This window comes from Saccoglossus kowalevskii, chromosome 13 (assembly GCF_978046115.1).
Source record: "Saccoglossus kowalevskii chromosome 13, keSacKowa6.1, whole genome shotgun sequence".
Taxonomy (NCBI): Eukaryota; Metazoa; Hemichordata; class Enteropneusta; family Harrimaniidae; genus Saccoglossus; species Saccoglossus kowalevskii.
Genome location: NC_140653.1, coordinates 27,055,502 through 27,069,362, shown reverse-complemented (window position 1 = coordinate 27,069,362; position 13,861 = coordinate 27,055,502). Strand labels below are relative to the sequence as shown.

At 38.0% G+C, this 13,861-nt stretch overlaps 8 non-coding genes across 8 annotated transcripts; all 8 read left to right on the top strand.

Annotated features, from left to right (window-relative positions):
* The first annotated feature begins 1,294 nt into the window (after positions 1–1,294).
* TRNAR-UCU (transfer RNA arginine (anticodon UCU)) lies at positions 1,295–1,379 on the top strand. The gene is given in 2 exon segments: positions 1,295–1,331; positions 1,344–1,379. It is a non-coding gene; the product is annotated as a tRNA-Arg (tRNA).
* A 280-nt stretch (positions 1,380–1,659) lies between these two features.
* Positions 1,660–1,744, top strand: TRNAR-UCU (transfer RNA arginine (anticodon UCU)). The gene is given in 2 exon segments: positions 1,660–1,696; positions 1,709–1,744. It is a non-coding gene; the product is annotated as a tRNA-Arg (tRNA).
* Positions 1,745–6,593: 4,849 nt separating this feature from the next.
* Positions 6,594–6,678, top strand: TRNAR-UCU (transfer RNA arginine (anticodon UCU)). Its single transcript is given in 2 exon segments — positions 6,594–6,630; positions 6,643–6,678. It is a non-coding gene; the product is annotated as a tRNA-Arg (tRNA).
* A 2,191-nt stretch (positions 6,679–8,869) lies between these two features.
* TRNAR-UCU (transfer RNA arginine (anticodon UCU)) lies at positions 8,870–8,954 on the top strand. The gene is given in 2 exon segments: positions 8,870–8,906; positions 8,919–8,954. It is a non-coding gene; the product is annotated as a tRNA-Arg (tRNA).
* A 2,193-nt stretch (positions 8,955–11,147) lies between these two features.
* TRNAR-UCU (transfer RNA arginine (anticodon UCU)) lies at positions 11,148–11,232 on the top strand. Its single transcript is given in 2 exon segments — positions 11,148–11,184; positions 11,197–11,232. It is a non-coding gene; the product is annotated as a tRNA-Arg (tRNA).
* A 280-nt stretch (positions 11,233–11,512) lies between these two features.
* Positions 11,513–11,597, top strand: TRNAR-UCU (transfer RNA arginine (anticodon UCU)). Its single transcript is given in 2 exon segments — positions 11,513–11,549; positions 11,562–11,597. It is a non-coding gene; the product is annotated as a tRNA-Arg (tRNA).
* Positions 11,598–13,035: 1,438 nt separating this feature from the next.
* On the top strand, positions 13,036–13,120 carry TRNAR-UCU (transfer RNA arginine (anticodon UCU)). The gene is given in 2 exon segments: positions 13,036–13,072; positions 13,085–13,120. It is a non-coding gene; the product is annotated as a tRNA-Arg (tRNA).
* Positions 13,121–13,400: 280 nt separating this feature from the next.
* Positions 13,401–13,485, top strand: TRNAR-UCU (transfer RNA arginine (anticodon UCU)). The gene is given in 2 exon segments: positions 13,401–13,437; positions 13,450–13,485. It is a non-coding gene; the product is annotated as a tRNA-Arg (tRNA).
* Positions 13,486–13,861: the final 376 nt, after the last annotated feature.

Genomic DNA, 13,861 nt, shown 5'->3' with positions numbered 1-13,861 from the left:
CAGAAGGGGGCGGCAATCCATTGACAAAGTTTTCTTGAATATCCTTACAAATGCGAAAATTGGTATAGGAATTCGAAACTATAAATCAACCAAAACATACCACATGTGTATCATTGCTATACGCTTTCTCGTCCCATGCGTATCGTATAAAGAATACTATGGCATTACATATTGACAACACCCATTTTACAGCCAATGTTATGTTGAACTTATTACCGGTGTTAGATATTGCTGGTCGGTTTGATTGGAAGAATGTCTGCGGTTACGTAGATGGTAAATCGCACAGCAAAGGTAAGTAAATGTGCTCTACTTTAAATAATTATGTCTCACCGAATTAACTTCAAAATGGATTATAGTGGTTTAGGTCACGTAATGTTGTATCACGATTGCTACAGACACAAATATGTGTTTTTTTTATTTTTACAGGTAGTTATGTTGGCAGGAAATCAAGTCGCTATATCTACAGCGAGACACAGTCGGTTTTATTAGAAGTAATATTTACAACTACTACGGAGTATCTAAATCGCGACATGCGCAAGCGTATCGCCATAATTACCAACTTATCGGAAAAGTCAATTATGGTAAGTGAGAGCATTATGTATGCACCAAAGTATGTTATAATGTAAGCGAACAGTTTCTTGTTGTTCATTATACAATAATCTATTTTATTCACTTTTCAGAAGTGGTTTCAGAATCGTCGGGGTCAAAAACGGAGGCAAGAACGGAAAAGAGATGCCGTGTTATATGCTAAGCACCATCAAGCACCAATACAAAAGTTGAAAGAATCGACGACGCGTTTTCCGTCCGTGCGAAGTCGAGGAAAATCAGTGGACACTCGACTTGATGTCCTACCAGCAACGCCTTCCCTCAGTGAATATGTTGGTGTTCCACAATCCAGTAGTACACCAAGGCATTGTAGTGATACGAAGATACAAAATTGCAGTACACATTCCAGTGGTATCCTGACAGACGTCTATCAAAGTGAAATAGAAATATGTAGTACACCTTGTAAAGACGTGTCATCAGATTTGTCATTTAATGGAATTACTGATTTAGATCGTACTCTGTGTTCATTAGTCATTTGCGAAGCTTCATATTCTGTTTGAGAAAAGCATTTATTCGTGGTTAGTCATTTTAATTTCGTGTACATAATACGTTATAATAAAATATAAATAAAAAAATACATATTGTGTATTCAATTATGAGTCAAGATCGAAGGGAACAGTGTGATCTGGTCAAACGTTGTGATGTAAAAAATAAAAATACCTTGCATACGAAGCAGGCGATATGCAGTGTCTCCGTGGTGCAACGGATAGCGCGTCGGACTTCTAGTTGAAACAGTTATTCGGAGGCTGTGGGTTCGAATCCCACCGGAGATGGCTCTTCTTTTAAGTCACGATGGACATGTTTTGTTCAAATTGTCGTCAATAGTCATAACATATTGGACAGTTGTAGCTCTCCTCGGTACTAATAATTAGGAAAGACCGAGACCGTCGACTGAGATTAAAATATTCTGCACGCATTTTGATGGAATGAACCAATATAAAAAAAATGGCTACCAATGGTATAAAAAGCCAACTGGTTGTAGCGATACAAGGTGTTTGGTGTTGTGATGTAACAAATAAAAATATCTTGCATATGAAGCAGGCGGTATGCTGTGTCTCCGTGGCGCAACGGATAGCGCGTCGGACTTCTAGTTGAAACAGTTATTCGGAGGCTGTGGGTTCGAATCCCACCGGAGATGGCTCTTCTTTTAAGTCACGATGGACATGTTTTGTTCAAATTATCGTCAATGGTCTTAACATATTGGACAGTTGTAGCTCTCCTCGGTGCTAATAATTAGAAAGACCGAGACCGTCGACTGAGATTAAAATATTCTACACGGATTTTGATGTAATGAACCAAATACAAAAATGGCTACTAATGGTATAAAAAGCCAACAGATTGTAGCGATACTAGGTGTTTGATACGTGTTCTACACGAGCCTTTGTAAGATCAACCGAAATATAAAAATAATTACCTAATTCCATCAACATACATGTCCTTGCTTATCCCCAACGTCTACATGGAATGACGTTGAATGCTCTTTAACATGTTGTTGAAGCACCGTCACTCGGTAAATGTTGGTGAGTTGAAACATAATCAACCGGAACAATCACAGAGTTAGTGAGTTTTCACGATCCGCGGATTATTAATTAGCATTCCAATTATTAACACATTTGCCAAAAGTTAACACATTTGCCATGATATTAGAAAGCCGGCATTTTTGAAAGAAAAGCAGTTCTCTATTGGCTTGTTTTGTTCAATTTAACGTCAGTGTTCTGTCCGAATTAAACAGCAGTATCTTACTTAAGTGTCAATAATTAAAGAACACCAAATAGAGAAGAGCGTCGGATGAGATTTATAATTCCATACACATTTTGAAATGTATACTCATTAATAAACACAACAAAATCGCCGCAGCCAGTATACGTTTTTTTGTTTTGTCGAAGCGCCATCACTCGGTGAATGCCGGCAAGTTCAATCATTAACAGCTTTACACATCCGAGTGCCTATGTCTTTGCACGTTATATGGAGTGTTAATTGGCATAACAACACTGCGAGTTAACACATTTGTAGCACAAGTGAACAGCCGGCATTTTACAGAAGGGGCGGCAATCCATTGACAAAGTTTTCTTGAATATCCTTACAAATGCGAAAATTGGTATAGGAATTCGAAACTATAAATCAACCAAAACATACCACATGTGTATCATTGCTACACGCTTTCTCGTCCCTTGCGTATCGTATAAAGAATACTATGGCATTACATATTGACAACACCCATTATACAGCGAATGTTATGTTGAACTTATTACGGGTGTTAGATATTGCTGGTCGGTTTGATTGGAAGAATGTCTGCGGTTACGTAGATGGTAAATCGCACAGCAAAGGTAAGTAAATGTGCTCTACTTTAAATAATTATGTCTCACCGAATTAACTTCAAAATGGATTATAGTGGTTTAGGTCACGTAATGTTGTATCACGATTGCTACAGACACAAATATGTTTTTTTTTTTATTTTTACAGGTAGTTATGTTGGCAGGAAATCAAGTCGCTATATCTACAGCGAAACACAGTCGGTTTTATTAGAAGTAATATTTACAACTACTACGGAGTATCTAAATCGCGACATGCGCAAGCGTATCGCCATAATTACCAAATTATCGGAAAAGTCAATTATGGTAAGTGAGAGCATTATGTATGCACCAAAGTATGTTATAATGTAAGCGAACAGTTTCTTGTTGTTCATTATACAATAATCTATTTTATTCACTTTTCAGAAGTGGTTTCAGAATCGTCGGGGTCAAAAACGGAGGCAAGAACGGAAAAGAGATGCCGTGTTATATGCTAAGCACCATCAAGCACCAATACAAATGTTGAAAGAATCGACGACGCGTTTTCCGTCCGTGCGAAGTCGAGGAAAATCAGTGGACACTCGACTTGATGTTCTACCAGCAACGCCTTCCCTCAGTGAATATATTGGTGTTCCACAATCCAGTAGTACACCAAGGCATTGTAGTGATACGAAGATACAAAATTGCAGTACACATTCCAGTGGTATCCTGGCAGACGTCTATCAAAGTGAAATAGAAATATGTAGTACACCTTGTAAAGACGTGTCATCAGATTTGTCATTTAATGGAATTACTGATTTAGATCGTACTCTGTGTCCATTAGTCATTTGCGAAGCTTCATATTCAGTTTGAGAAAAGCATTTATTCGTGGTTAGTCATTTTAATTTCGTGTACATAATACGTTATAATAAAATATGAATACAAAATACATATTGTGTATTCAATTATGAGTCAAGATCGAAAGGAACAGTGTGATCTGGTCAAACGTTGTGATGTAAAAAATAAAAATACCTTGCATACGAAGCAGGCGATATGCAGTGTCTCCGTGGCGCAACGGATAGCGCGTCAGACTTCTAGTTGAAACAGTTATTCGGAGGCTGTGGGTTCGAATTCCGCCGGAGATGGCTCTTCTTTTAAGTCACGATGGACATGTTTTGTTCAAATTGTCGTCAATAGTCTTAACATATTGGACAGTTGTAGCTCTCCTCGGTACTAATAATTAGGAAAGACCGAGACCGTCGACTGAGATTAAAATATTCTGCACGGATTTTGATGTAATGAACCAAAAACAAAAATGGCTACTAATGGTATAAAAAGCCAACTGATTGTAGCGATACTAGGTGTTTGATAAGTGTTCTACACGAGCCTTTGTAAGATCAACCAAAATAAAAAAATAATTACCTAATTCCATCAACATACATGTCCTTGCTTATCCCCAACGTCTACATGGAATGACGTTGAATGCTCTTTAACATGTTATTGAAGCACCGTCACTCGACAAATGTTGGTGAGTTGAAACATAATCAACCAGAACAATCACAGAGTTAGTGAGTTTTCACAACCCGCGGATTATTAATTAGCATTCCAATTGTTAACACATTTGCCAATAGTTAACACATTTGCCACGATATTAGAAAGCCGGCATTTTTGAAAGAAAAGCAGTTCTCTATTGGCTTGTTTTGTTCAATTTAACGTCAGTCTTCTGTCCGAATTAAACAGCAGTATCTTACCTAAGTGTCAATAATTAAAGAACACCAAAGAGAGAAGAGCGTCGGATGAGATTTATAATTCCATACACATTTTGAAATGGTATACTCATTAATAAACACAACAAAATCGCCGCAGCCAGTAGACGTTTTTTTTTGTTTTGTCGAAGCGCCATCACTCGGTGAATACCGGCAAGTTCAATCATCAACAGCATTACACATCCGAGTTCCTGTGTCTTTTCACGTTATATGGAGTGTTAATTGGCATAACAACACTGCGAGTTAACACATTTGTAGCGCAAGTAAACAGACGGCATTTTACAGAAGGGGGCGGCAATCCATTGACAAAGTTTTCTTGAATATCCTTACAAATGCGAAAATTGGTATAGGAATTCGAAACTATAAATCAACCAAAACATACCACATGTGTATCATTGCTATACGCTTTCTCGTCCCATGCGTATCGTATAAAGAATACTATGGCATTACATATTGACAACACCCATTTTACAGCCAATGTTATGTTGAACTTATTACCGGTGTTAGATATTGCTGGTCGGTTTGATTGGAAGAATGTCTGCGGTTACGTAGATGGTAAATCGCACAGCAAAGGTAAGTAAATGTGCTCTACTTTAAATAATTATGTCTCACCGAATTAACTTCAAAATGGATTATAGTGGTTTAGGTCACGTAATGTTGTATCACGATTGCTACAGACACAAATATGTGTTTTTTTTATTTTTACAGGTAGTTATGTTGGCAGGAAATCAAGTCGCTATATCTACAGCGAGACACAGTCGGTTTTATTAGAAGTAATATTTACAACTACTACGGAGTATCTAAATCGCGACATGCGCAAGCGTATCGCCATAATTACCAACTTATCGGAAAAGTCAATTATGGTAAGTGAGAGCATTATGTATGCACCAAAGTATGTTATAAGGTAAGCGAACAGTTTCTTGTTGTTCATTATACAATAATCTATTTTATTCACTTTTCAGAAGTGGTTTCAGAATCGTCGGGGTCAAAAACGGAGGCAAGAACGGAAAAAAGATGCCGTGTTATATGCTAAGCACCATCAAGCACCAATACAAAAGTTGAAAGAATCGACGACGCGTTTTCCGTCCGTGCGAAGTCGAGGAAAATCAGTGGACACTCGACTTGATGTCCTACCAGCAACGCCTTCCCTCAGTGAATATGTTGGTGTTCCACAATCCAGTAGTACACCAAGGCATTGTAGTGATACGAAGATACAAAATTGCAGTACACATTCCAGTGGTATCCTGACAGACGTCTATCAAAGTGAAATAGAAATATGTAGTACACCTTGTAAAGACGTGTCATCAGATTTGTCATTTAATGGAATTACTGATTTAGATCGTACTCTGTGTCCATTAGTCATTTAGAAGCTTCATATTCTGTTTGAGAAAAGCATTTATTCGTGGTTAGTCATTTTAATTTCGTGTGCATAATACGTTATAATAAAATATAAATAAAAAATACATATTGTGTATTCAATTATGAGTCAAGATCGAAAGGAACAGTGTGATCTGGTCAAACGTTGTGATGTAAAAATTAAAAATACCTTGCATACGAAGCAGGCGATATGTAGTGTCTCCGTGGCGCAACCAATAGCGCAACGGATAGCGCGTCGGACTTCTAGTTGAAACAGTTATTCGGAGGCTGTGGGTTCGAATCCCACCGGAGATGGCTCTTCTTTTAAGTCACGATGGACATGTTTTGTTCAAATTGTCGTCAATAGTCTTAACATATTGGACAGTTGTAGCTCTCCTCGGTACTAATAATTAGGAAAGACCGAGACCGTCGACTGAGATTAAAATATTCTGCACGCATTTTGATGGAATGAACCAATATAAAAAAAATGGCTACCAATGGTATAAAAAGCCAACTGGTTGTAGCGATACAAGGTGTTTGGTGTTGTGATGTAACAAATAAAAATATCTTGCATATGAAGCAGGCGATATGCAGTGTCTCCGTGGCGCAACGGATAGCGCGTCGGACTTCTAGTTGAAACAGTTATTCGGAGGCTGTGGGTTCGAATCCCACCGGAGATGGCTCTTCTTTTAAGTCACGATGGACATGTTTTGTTCAAATTGTCGTCAATGGTCTTAACGTATTGGACAGTTGTAGCTCTCCTCGGTGCTAATAATTAGAAAGACGAAGACCGTCGACTGAGATTAAAATATTCTACACGGATTTTGATGTAATGAACCAAATACAAAAATGGCTACTAATGGTATAAAAAGCCAACTGATTGTAGCGATACTAGGTGTTTGATACGTGTTCTACACGAGCCTTTGTAAGATCAACCGAAATATAAAAATAATTACCTAATTCCATCAACATACATGTCCTTGCTTATCCCCAACGTCTACATGGAATGACGTTGAATGCTCTTTAACATGTTGTTGAAGCACCGTCACTCGGTAAATGTTGGTGAGTTGAAACATAATCAACCGGAACAATCACAGAGTTAGTGAGTTTTCACGATCCGCGGATTATTAATTAGCATTCCAATTATTAACACATTTGCCAAAAGTTAACACATTTGCCATGATATTAGAAAGCCGGCATTTTTGAAAGAAAAGCAGTTCTCTATTGGAGTCTTGTTCAATTTAACGTCAGTGTTCTGTCCGAATTAAACAGCAGTATCTTACTTAAGTGTCAATAATTAAAGAACACCAAATAGAGAAGAGCGTCGGATGAGATTTATAATTCCATACACATTTTGAAATGGTATACTCATTAATAAACACAACAAAATCGCCGCAGCCAGTATACGTTTTTTTGTTTTGTCGAAGCGCCATCACTCGGTGAATGCCGGCAAGTTCAATCATTAACAGCTTTACACATCCGAGTGCCTGTGTCTTTTCACGTTATATGGAGTGTTAATTGGCATAACAACACTGCGAGTTAACACATTTGAAGCGCAAGTAAACAGCCGGCATTTTACAGAAGGGGGCGGCAATCAATTGACAAAGTTTTCTTGAATATCCTTACAAATGCGAAAATTGGTATAGGAATTCGAAACTATAAATCAACCAAAACATACCACATGTGTATCATTGCTACACGCTTTCTCGTCCCATGCGTATCGTATAAAGAATACTATGGCATTACATATTGACAACACCCATTTTACAGCCAATGTTATGTTGAACTTATTACGGGTGTTAGATATTGCTGGTCGGTTTGATTGGAAGAATGTCTGCGGTTACGTAGATGGTAAATCGCACAGCAAAGGTAAGTAAATGTGCTCTACTTTAAATAATTATGTCTCACCGAATTAACTTCAAAATGGATTATAGTGGTTTAGGTCACGTAATGTTGTATCACGATTGCTACTGACACAAATATGTGTTTTTTTTATTTTTACAGGTAGTTATGTTGGCAGGAAATCAAGTCGCTATATCTACAGCGAAACACAGTCGGTTTTATTAGAAGTAATATTTACAACTACTACGGAGTATCTAAATCGCGACATGCGCTAGCGTATCGCCATAATTACCAACTTATCGGAAAAGTCAATTATGGTAAGTGAGAGCATTATGTATGCACCAAAGTATGTTATAATGTAAGCGAACTGTTTCTTGTTGTTCATTATACAATAATCTATTTTATTCACTTTTCAGAAGTGGTTTCAGAATCGTCGGGGTCAAAAACGGAGGCAAGAACGGAAAAGAGATGCCGTGTTATATGCTAAGCACCATCAAGCACCAATACAAAAGTTGAAAGAATCGACGACGCGTTTTCCGTCCGTGCGAAGTCGAGGAAAATCAGTGGACACTCGACTTGATGTCCTACCAGCAACGCCTTCCCTCAGTGAATATATTGGTGTTCCACAATCCAGTAGTACACCAAGGCATTGTAGTGATACGAAGATACAAAATTGCAGTACACATTCCAGTGGTATCCTGACAGACGTCTATCAAAGTGAAATAGAAATATGTAGTACACCTTGTAAAGACGTGTCATCAGATTTGTCATTTAATGGAATTACTGATTTAGATCGTACTCTGTGTCCATTAGTCATTTGCGAAGCTTCATATTCTGTTTGAGAAAAGCATTTATTCGTGGTTAGTCATTTTAATTTCGTGTACATAATACGTTATAATAAAATATAAATAAAAAATACATATTGTGTATTCAATTATGAGTCAAGATCGAAAGGAACAGTGTGATCTGGTCAAACGTTGTGATGTAAAAAATAAAAATACCTTGCATACGAAGCAGGCGATATGCAGTGTCTCCGTGGCGCAACGGATAGCGCGTCGGACTTCTAGTTGAAACAGTTATTCGGAGGCTGTGGGTTCGAATCCCGCCGGAGATGGCTCTTCTTTTTAGTCACGATGGACATGTTTTGTTCAAATTGTCCTCAATGGTCTTAACATATTGGACAGTTGTAGCTCTCCTCGGTGCTAATAATTAGAAAGACCGTGACCGTCGACTGAGATTAAAATATTCTACACGGATTTTGATGTAATGAACCAAATACAAAAATGGCTACTAATGGTATAAAAAGCCAACTGATTGTAGCGATACTAGGTGTTTGATACGTGTTCTACACGAGCCTTTGTAAGATCAACCGAAATATAAAAATAATTACCTAATTCCATCAACATACATGTCCTTGCTTATCCCCAACGTCTACATGGAATGACGTTGAATGCTCTTTAACATGTTGTTGAAGCACCGTCACTCGGTAAATGTTGGTGAGTTGAAACATAATCAACCAGAACAATCACAGAGTTAGTGAGTTTTCACGATCCGCGGATTATTAATTAGCATTCCAATTATTAACACATTTGCCAAAAGTTAACACATTTGCCATGATATTAGAAAGCAGGCATTTTTGAAAGAAAATCAGTTCTCTATTGGCTTGTTTTGTTCAATTTAACGTCAGTCTTCTGTCCGAATTAAACAGCAGTATCTTACCTAAGTGTCAATAATTAAAGAACACCAAAGAGAGAAGAGCGTCGGATGAGATTTATAATTCCATACACATTTTGAAATGGTATACTCATTAATAAACACAACAAAATCGCCGCAGCCAGTAGACGTTTTTTTTGTTTTGTCGAAGCGCCATCACTCGGTGAATGCCGGCAAGTTCAATCATTAACAGCTTTACACATCCGAGTTCCTGTGTCTTTTCACGTTATATGGAGTGTTAATTGGCATAACAACACTGCCAGTTAACACATTTGTAGCGCAAGTAAACAGACGGCATTTTACAGAAGGGGGCGGCAATCCATTGACAAAGTTTTCTTGAATATCCTTACAAATGCGAAAATTGGTATAGGAATTCGAAACTATAAAGCAACCAAAACATACCACATGTGTATCATTGCTACACGCTTTCTCGTCCCATGCGTATCGTATAAAGAATACTATGGCATTACATATTGACAACACCCATTTTACAGCCAATGTTATGTTGAACATATTACCGGTGTTAGATATTGCTGGTCGGTTTGATTGGAAGAATGTCTGCGGTTACGTAGATGGTAAATCGCACAGCAAAGGTAAGTAAATGTGCTCTACTTTAAATAATTATGTCTCACCGAATTAACTTCAAAATGGATTATAGTGGTTTAGGTCACGTAATGTTGTATCACGATTGCTACAGACACAAATATGTTTTTTTTATTTTTACAGGTAGTTATGTTGGCAGGAAATCAAGTCGCTATATCTACAGCGAGACACAGTCGGTTTTATTAGAAGTAATATTTACAACTACTACGGAGTATCTAAATCGCGACATGCGCAAGCGTATCGCCATAATTACCAACTTATCGGAAAAGTCAATTATGGTAAGTGAGAGCATTATGTATGCACCAAAGTATGTTATAATGTAAGCGAACAGTTTCTTGTTGTTCATTATACAATAATCTATTTTATTCACTTTTCAGAAGTGGTTTCAGAATCGTCGGGGTCAAAAACGGAGGCAAGAACGGAAAAGAGATGCCGTGTTATATGCTAAGCACCATCAAGCACCAATACAAAAGTTGAAAGAATCGACGACGCGTTTTCCGTCCGTGCGAAGTCGAGGAAAATCAGTGGACACTCGACTTGATGTCCTACCAGCAACGCCTTCCCTCAGTGAATATGTTGGTGTTCCACAATCCAGTAGTACACCAAGGCATTGTAGTGATACGAAGATACAAAATTGCAGTACACATTCCAGTGGTATCCTGACAGACGTCTATCAAAGTGAAATAGAAATATGTAGTACACCTTGTAAAGACGTGTCATCAGATTTGTCATTTAATGGAATTACTGATTTAGATCGTACTCTGTGTCCATTAGTCATTTGCGAAGCTTCATATTCTGTTTGAGAAAAGCATTTATTCGTGGTTAGTCATTTTAATTTCGTGTACATAATACGTTATAATAAAATATAAATAAAAAAATACATATTGTGTATTCAATTATGAGTCAAGATCGAAAGGAACAGTGTGATCTGGTCAAACGTTGTGATGTAAAAAATAAAAATACCTTGCATACGAAGCAGGCGATATGCAGTGTCTCCGTGGCGCAATGGATAGCGCGTCGGACTTCTAGTTGAACCAGTTATTTGGAGGCTGTGGGTTCGAATCCCACCGGAGATGGCTCTTCTTTTAAGTCACGATGGACATGTTTTGTTCAAATTGTCGTCAATAGTCTTAACATATTGGACAGTTGTAGCTCTCCTCGGTACTAATAATTAGGAAAGACCGAGACCGTCGACTGAGATTAAAATATTCTGCACGCATTTTGATGGAATGAACCAATATAAAAAAAATGGCTACCAATGGTATAAAAAGCCAACTGGTTGTAGCGATACAAGGTGTTTGGTGTTGTGATGTAACAAATAAAAATATCTTGCATATGAAGCAGGCGGTATGCTGTGTCTCCGTGGCGCAACGGATAGCGCGTCGGACTTCTAGTTGAAACAGTTATTCGGAGGCTGTGGGTTCGAATCCCACCGGAGATGGCTCTTCTTTTAAGTCACGATGGACATGTTTTGTTCAAATTATCGTCAATGGTCTTAACATATTGGACAGTTGTAGCTCTCCTCGGTGCTAATAATTAGAAAGACCGAGACCGTCGACTGAGATTAAAATATTCTACACGGATTTTGATGTAATGAACCAAATACAAAAATGGCTACTAATGGTATAAAAAGCCAACTGATTGTAGCGATACTAGGTGTTTGATACGTGTTCTACACGAGCCTTTGTAAGATCAACCGAAATATAAAAATAATTACCTAATTCCATCAACATACATGTCCTTGCTTATCCCCAACGTCTACATGGAATGACGTTGAATGCTCTTTAACATGTTGTTGAAGCACCGTCACTCGGTAAATGTTGGTGAGTTGAAACATAATCAACCGGAACAATCACAGAGTTAGTGAGTTTTCACGATCCGCGGATTATTAATTAGCATTCCAATTATTAACACATTTGCCAAAAGTTAACACATTTGCCATGATATTAGAAAGCCGGCATTTTTGAAAGAAAAGCAGTTCTCTATTGGATTGTTTTGTTCAATTTAACGTCAGTGTTCTGTCCGAATTAAACAGCAGTATCTTACCTATGTATCAATAATTAAAGAACACCAACGAGAGAAGAGCGTCGGATGAGATTTATAATTCCATACACATTTTGAAATGGTATACTCATTAATAAACATAACAAAATCGCCGCAGCCAGTAGACGTTTTTTTTTTGTTTTGTCGAAGCGCCATCACTCGGTGAATACCGGCAAGTTCAATCATCAACAGCATTACACATCCGAGTTCCTGTGTCTTTTCACGTTATATGGAGTGTTAATTGGCATAACAACACTGCGAGTTAACACATTTATAGCGCAAGTAAACAGGCGGCATTTTACAGAAGGGGGCGGCAATCCATTGACAAAGTTTTCTTGAATATCCTTACAAATGCGAAAATTGGTATAGGAATTCGAAACTATAAATCAACCAAAACATACCACATGTGTATCATTGCTACACGCTTTCTCGTCCCATGTGTATCGTATAAAGAATACTATGGCATTACATATTGACAACACCCATTTTACAGCCAATGTTATGTTGAACTTATTACCGGTGTTAGATATTGCTGGTCGGTTTGATTGGAAGAATGTCTGCGGTTACGTAGATGGTAAATCGCACAGCAAAGGTAAGTAAATGTGCTCTACTTTAAATAATTATGTCTCACCGAATTAACTTCAAAATGGATTATAGTGGTTTAGGTCACGTAATGTTGTATCACGATTGCTACAGACACAAATATGTGTTTTTTTTATTTTTACAGGTAGTTATGTTGGCAGGAAATCAAGTCGCTATATCTACAGCGAAACACAGTCGGTTTTATTAGAAGTAATATTTACAACTACTTGCATACGAAGCAGGCGATATGCAGTGTCTCCGTGGCGCAACGGATAGCGCGTTGGACTTCTAGTTGAAACAGTTATTCGGAGGCTGTGGGTTCGAATCCCACCGGAGATGGCTCTTCTTTTAAGTCACGATGGACATGTTTTGTTCAAATTGTCGTCAATAGTCTTAACATATTTGACAGTTGTAGCTCTCCTCGGTACTAATAATTAGGAAAGACCGAGACCGTCGACTGAGATTAAAATATTCTGCACGCATTTTGATGGAATGAACCAATATAAAAAAAATGGCTACCAATGGTATAAAAAGCCAACTGGTTGTAGCGATACAAGGTGTTTGGTGTTGTGATGTAACAAATAAAAATATCTTGCATATGAAGCAGGCGGTATGCTGTGTCTCCGTGGCGCAACGGATAGCGCGTCGGACTTCTAGTTGAAACAGTTATTCGGAGGCTGTGGGTTCGAATCCCACCGGAGATGGCTCTTCTTTTAAGTCACGATGGACATGTTTTGTTCAAATTGTTGTCAATGGTCTTAACATATTGGACAGTTGTAGCTCTCCTCGGTGCTAATAATTAGAAAGACCAAGACCGTCGACTGAGATTAAAATATTCTACACGGATTTTGATGTAATGAACCAAATACAAAAATGGCTACTAATGGTATAAAAAGCCAACTGATTGTAGCGATACTAGGTGTTTGATACGTGTTCTACACGAGCCTTTGTAAGATCAACCGAAATATAAAAATAATTACCTAATTCCATCAACATACATGTCCTTGCTTATCCCCAACGTCTACATGGAATGACGTTGAATGCTCTTTAACATGTTGTTGAAGCACCGTCACTCGGTAA